The sequence below is a fragment of the Buceros rhinoceros genome, unplaced genomic scaffold, assembly GCF_000710305.1.
Source record: "Buceros rhinoceros silvestris isolate BGI_N320 unplaced genomic scaffold, ASM71030v1 scaffold4112, whole genome shotgun sequence".
Taxonomy (NCBI): domain Eukaryota; kingdom Metazoa; phylum Chordata; class Aves; order Bucerotiformes; family Bucerotidae; genus Buceros; species Buceros rhinoceros.
In genome coordinates this window covers 26,533-33,117 of record NW_010397020.1, presented here as the reverse complement: position 1 = coordinate 33,117, position 6,585 = coordinate 26,533, and the positions used below count along the sequence as shown (strand labels likewise).

Here is a 6,585-nt window from a genome sequence, read left to right as displayed (position 1 = left end):
ACGAGTGCAGCGGCTGGTAGCCTCCTTACTAGGCTTAACAAAGAAAGGAAAATTTGACAGGGTAGAAGCCAGAAGTTTCCCTTTCCACCTTCCGTAGGTGGGACTGAAACACACTACTAACAGAGGAAGCAGCGTGGGAGGAAGTTTGTGCTGTCTACCCGTAACACAGCCTCTAATTATTCTGTGATTCAAGATTCGGGGCTCTTAGAAGGAGGCTTTTCAGCAGTATGAAAGAGCTTGTTTCGCACTTCGCTAATACCTGTTCTACACAACTGCAATGGCTGACAACCTTGGAACCTTTAATGTTTTATGCTATGTTAAATGCAATAAGAGATAGAGATCATTTCAAAAGGAAGCTCTCAGTGTTCATTACACTCCTCTAGTTCTACAACTCCTCCGACTTTTAATGATGAGGCAGTGAAGGAGCAATAAATTTTAGGAGTTAAAAATGAGTAGGGACAGTACAGGAAACCAGTGTTACTGCTTTTTTCCTCTGTCTCGGAATGATTGACATAGCATGTTCATGCCGGTGGTGAACCCCTAGAAACCACCCGTTCCTGCCTTTTTATTGCAAAGGCACCATATCGGATGCTCTGAGTTGAAGTCTCCCTTTGGCTGCAGGTGAGCTACCAGCAGAAGTCAGAATCTCATCGCAAAGTAGAACCAAACACATAAACTCCTTTGGCTTTATAAGCATCCTGAAACCAGCAGAGAAAATTTTGATCTGGTAGAGGGATAGTGGGATTGGGGTCTTGACTCTTAATTTGAGAACAAACTTTGGCCAAAACATAGTCAAAGTGACCAATTTTCTCAGCAGGCTTGAGGTTGTTACGTGTCTGTCCTTCTCCTGCCTGCAGCCAGAGCCGAGGCACTGGTCAAGTCACAGTACTCAGCCTCCAGATCCCAGAGCAGGCCTCGCTGTTTCCTTCTTTACCACAGCGGAGTCTCCTTTACCCAAAGGAAGTCGAAACGAGAGGTGGTAAATGTTCACGTGAAGTTTTTCACTCACCTTTCTCCTACAATGAGATCTAAATTTAAATTTTTTTTCAGAACTGAATGTTTTAATTGACATGGACAAAATTTTGCGCTAGCAAAGACTTTTATCATTCCTATAACAGAAATAATAAAGTGGTTTATTTGGCTACTCCAAACATCACTCTCTTTGCCAAAAGTAGGAGTATTCACCAGTGAGTCCAAAGAACATTTTTTTAAAGGATATTTATTTAAACACTGAAATGATCTTGAGTTCTGGTCACTTCTATTCCTCAATTGCAAAAATGTGTTGGAATAATCAAATCCATTAGTGGGTGGAAATTATTTACCTTGCTCTGGCTAAGGTACGGTGGAACTGGAGTGTTCGCTTTGGGACTTGCAACTATGTGGAGTTAAGGGTGAGATAAGACTAAGTAATGACAGAGTATCAGGAATGGAATGAAGGAAAATGTACTAGTGTCAATCCTTCCTGGGGCAAAGCGCTTGGCAAAAACTCAGCAGTATTGATGAACCTGAGCACGGTGGAGTTCTGGAAAAACACCGTGAAGGATGGGTATAGTCATAGTGCATTTGGGCCTGTGAACAGGGGCATCCCCACAACCAGAAAGAGGAGGTTGCAGCAGGTGTGGTTGGATGTGTCCATTTGCCAAGGAGGAGGGTGGCCGGCCGGGGTAAATCAAACCGTGCAGAAGCAAAGACGTGCAATCGAGTAGAACTGGGTGCACAAAGGAGAGAAAGAGGCCGTCTTGCTGCCTGGTCTGCAGGAACAAGTGGCTGTCAAGGTGTCAGACAACCCTAGCCTGTCCCCACTGCTGCTTCCCAGTGAGCTTTCGGCCCGTTGGTGCTTGCTTGGTGGTGGCTCTGTTTTCCAGGAGCACGGCGGGGATGGTGCTGTTTCCCTAAATGCCCCTCCAGCCTCTCTGAGGCTTCGCTGGTGATGATGCACGGCTCTCTTCCTTCACGGCTCTCAAAAGCACACATTGTATTGCTTTAAATTTTGCACTAGAGAAAAACAAACCATAGAAAGGTGAATTGAATTGTCCAGCGCCAGAGAGTTAATCCGTGGCCCCTGTAATATCAAACCAGCCCTTATGGCTTCCAGTCAGGGAACCACACCGTCCCTTCCAGTTAATTAACTAAAGCTGTTTTGCTTTAATTGGCCACATGCATATCACCACAATGAGCGTGTAGGAAAACCCTGGGGAGAAGGATTTCTACAGCGCTCAGCGCTGTGAAGTGCTGGGTCTGTGCTCGGTGGGATGTGGTCCCGCACCGCCGCTAAAGCAATGGGCACTTCGGACACGGTTGGGCAGACCAGTAGCTCAGGGTGGGGGCGCGCTGGCTCTGCTCAACTGGGGGAATCCTCTGTCACTGGTAACAAGTGCATGCACAGAAGAAAAGCATTTACTGCCTTCACCAAGAATTGTTGAGGAACATTGTACTCCCTGTGAAAGAGTGAAAGCAGAAGTTCTCCCCTCCCTGCTGATCTCTCCTGAGTGTTACCCAGGACACCGGTCCTGTTCCCGCTGCCATCCCAGCTATGTCTTCCACTTCCAGCGGCTCCAGATGGTGCCAGGGGGACTGCAGTGGGGTGCAGTGGAGCTCCAAAGGTCGGCAGATAGTGGCAAGTGGTGTCTGTTTGGCCCCCTGATCCCACTGAACGTGGATGGTGTCAGAATCTGAAGCTCAGCTCTGGGTGCTGCAGTGCCATTGTAATGAGGATTAGAGGAAGAGCACGGTTTGTCTGCTTCCCGCAGCTGGGGACAGAGGGTATGGGTTTTCTCGCGTGTGGAGCACCTTACGTGATTCGAGACCGATCTCGGATTTGGCCGTCAGGCTTCAGTGTGGTACGTAAACTCATCGCTATTTCAAAAGACAAATAAATCTGCAGATGTTTTGCAGACATTCCTGGGCCGTGCTGTGCTTGGAATTAAAGCAACGATGCAGCCACTTAAAACGTGCATCTGAAGTGCGACACTGCCGTTAGATTTATGAGAGATTTAGGGCTGTTTCATTTAGTGGCATTTCATACAAAGAGTGATAAAAACAACTCCACAAGTTAAGAATTACTGTGGCTCTGTAGTCTCCCCAGCTTATAAATTCAGCACTGGAAAAAAGGTATTTTATATATTTCTGAAAGCTTGTTTTTTTCTGTATGTATTTTATGTAGCAGGCAGTTTAAGCACTAAAATATGAATAAACGTCTCCGCTTCTCCAGTCTATTTGAACAATGGTGCCGTGGATTTGATTACTTAAACGACAAGGTAATGATTTACGTTTACACCGCGCCTCTTGCTGCACGAGCTTTACAGGCTGGCTGAACAGAGAGCACCCATCACTGCTACCCTGTCACCTCACACTTAGATAGTGGCGGCAGTTTGGCAGCCAGATGATGGTGCAACTCCGTTTTATGAGCGAAAAATCACTTCAGCGTTTGCAGTTATGGATAGGCTAGTTTATTCTAGCCTAGGTAGGAAGTCATTACCGGAGCTGGAATTTCCCGCAGCCCGGCGGAGTAAACATCCCCACGCTCTCTTCCAGTCCACTGCATGTCGATGCTTTACAACTATGGTGCTGCAAGCGTCAGAATGTCCCGGCCGTGCAAGGATGTCCTCTGCAGCACAGTGCCACGCTGAGCTCCAGGTAGGCGTCCGAGAGCAGCCGCTGTCGAGGTTGCTCATGCTTCTTGCAGCGAGAGCCTGTGCGTGGAGGTCTGCCCGCTAAGGACTGCCGAGAGAGGAAGCCCTGCCCCGCTGCCGCCTTGGCAAATGGTCCCAACAGCCCAATGCTGGGGTACAGCGTGGTGACGTTATTTTCTCTCTGGGGAAAGTTAGAAATACACAGTTCTGATAATTTTAGAAAAGGCAGAGGAGTCCTTTATACTGCAAGGCCTCCTGATCTGTCCTGGCTCCTGATTTGAACAGTGGGTCCATACAAATGCAGCCTGGCAGGTAAATGCCTGACACTCTTCTACCTCTTGAGTTCCACCCCTGTCTCCAGCCATGCTGGGCACTGACCTTCCTGCATGGCTGACAGCTGGCCCCAAACCCCCTCCTCAACCTCTCCACGTGAGCTGAGCTATTCCAGGTGCATCGTCTCCAGGATACCAACCTGGATTGGTCAGAGTGTGTATATATTTAAACAGTGAGTGAAACAGCCCTTGGGAGGAAGGCTATCACATGAAGATATTAATCATCATGTATTAATCATTCATGTTTGACAGGCTGAGACAGAAATCGTGTAGAAATAAAAACGTGAGGTCACCGTCCTAAAGGGAAGCGCGATTTATATAAGCAGAGCAGGGGAAGGTTTGACGTGGACATGTGGTAGTTCAGGTCATCCAAGAGTAGTTCCCCTCTGACTGAGGAACTCAAAACTGGAGGCAGAAATCAGATGCGTGCTCCACATAATTTTTTGTGTGTTGTACTTGTAGGTTTTCAATGAAGGCTTGTACTACGAGGAAGTAATTTATCCTTTCTTTGTTCTTAAAAGGGCACAGGAGAAATGTACCTCAAATTTTTAATGGTAAGGAAAGAAAATGTGAGGTAATGGGTGTCTTTGAAAACATGACTTGAGTTATTTCATTGTCTTATTACCCTTTTCCCCCAGCCGTGTCTTGTTTTGCAGCCCGGTATGGGGTCAGTACAGACCTGTATCCCGTAATCCGTAATAATCTGTAAGAGGGCCAAGCACAAAGGTGATCCAGTCCCAGCTGCGGCCAGCAGGACAGTGCTGAAATCTAAAGAAGCCTTGAAACTCTAATGCCTTCGGGGGATTCCTCTGTTTAGATTGAAATGCCCTGATTTTCATAACTGAGGAGAAGCAGGGCAGCCATCGGGCTGACCTGTCCTGCTGCCACAGCCCTGCTGACGTCTCAGTCACAGCGTGATCATACCAGGGCCCAGAGCATTTGACAAGAATCCCACAAAGTGCCGCTGCCCAGGAAGGAAGCGGGAATTGTCTTCAGCCTTTGGCAGAAGGCGCTGTAGAGGGATCCCCTGGAGAGGGATGTACCAGTGCTGGCCAAGAGTGAGACACACAGGCTGGCACCCTCGGGTGGGAAAGAGCTCCCCCTCGAGAGGCTACAGCCGTGCTTTAGGGTGGCTGGAAAATCCCTTTAGACAGTAAGGAAGGGCTAGACCGTGCCCCCGCTCTGTTGAGCTGCTCCTGGTTCACAGCTTGGCTTGTTTGCAGAGATGAACAGTTTGAGGAGACAGCACTAGGTGTGAATTTGTGCTGAATTTGCCCATCTGTCCTCCTCCCCCTCCCCTTGCATCACTATGCATTTGCCTGGGTTTATATTTTGTAATATGTTTATTACCCCATCATTTACCTCATTTTGATGAGAAAACAAATAAAAGAGCTGTTTGCTCAACCCAAAACTTTTGGGTTGTTGGGGTTTTTTTTGTAATTCTCTATTTGTTTATTTAATCGGCTTGGACTGTGGCATTGGTTCTTATGCAGATATCCCAAATCGTGCTCTGAATTGTTCTTCCAGCGGGGAATGCACAGGCAGGAGCTGCCCGGTAAACATATGGGCAGCTGACAGCATCAAGCACCCCACCAGCAGCTCTGTCGCCTGGCAGACTGCCGCAGAGAGCCGGGCTGATGGATCAGTCCTGCCAGTGCCAGGAGGGTGGAGGATGCCCACGCCTCTTCTCCCGGCGGCTGCTGCAAAAGGAGGCAGAGACAGGGCAGTGACTGCTGAGCCTGCCCCGTCTGTGCTGCAGAGCTGGGATGGCAGTGTCCGCCTTGAGTCCTGCTAATTTGGGTGTGTTGAGGCAGAATTCCAGCTTGGTTACTCTGGGACAAGGGTGGGTCACTAGCCTGGTGCCCACTCTTCTCTCTGCTGCTGCAGAGGTTCGTGGCCTGGAAGTGCCATGGGGAGGAATTTGACAGCACTGCCAAGGCTGGACAGTGGGAGAGAGGAGGAGACATGAAGGGAATTTGCTTGACACTGTCCTGTCTCTCTGTGCCTCTCCCCTTTCATCCCTAAAAGGGAGCCAGATGTTCACATCAGCTGAGCAGGCAATAGAGCCAAGAGGAGCCCTGCTCCTCTCCTGCACCCCTTGATCCCTGGAGCCTCCTCTGGCTGCCGTTCCCATCAGTGATGTGACAGTGCCTTGCCCTCTGGGCAGGTGGAAGAACGAACAGCCACCGTGGAGGGAGTCACCTTCAGAACCTGGCTCCTCCTGCTCGGGGCCCAGTGTCCAGGGCGGCTGCTGTCACAGGCTGCTGGCTGACAGAGGGCAGGGACAGCCCCATCTTCTCTGAGAAACCTCCTGCACCCGCAGTGGCCCTCATGGTGCTGCAGTCGATCTCTCTGCTAGAAAAACAGGGCAGAAGCGCATCTGCTAGACGCCTGGCTCTGGTGTGACGTGCTTGGGGAGAGGAGCCATGCTGAGGACACAGGGCTGTAAGCATGGCTAACGGTTTAAATTCTGTTGTCTTTCGCTGGGGACACTTGTACAAGGTGAAGGACTGTTTGCCAGGGGAAGGTGAAGTAAACATTGGAGGCAGGATGGCGCCCAGGGAGAGTGAAAAGCCTGAGGGGCTGCCGCGGCCCCACGTCAGGGCCCAGGGCTGGACCTT

The 6,585-nt window shown here is 49.6% G+C and overlaps 1 protein-coding gene across 1 annotated transcript in view; it reads left to right on the top strand.

Annotated features, from left to right (window-relative positions):
• The window catches only part of LRFN2 (leucine rich repeat and fibronectin type III domain containing 2), a 27,968-nt gene that overhangs the window by 3,327 nt on the left and 18,056 nt on the right, over positions 1–6,585 (top strand). The gene's annotated exons all lie outside the window — the stretch shown is intronic.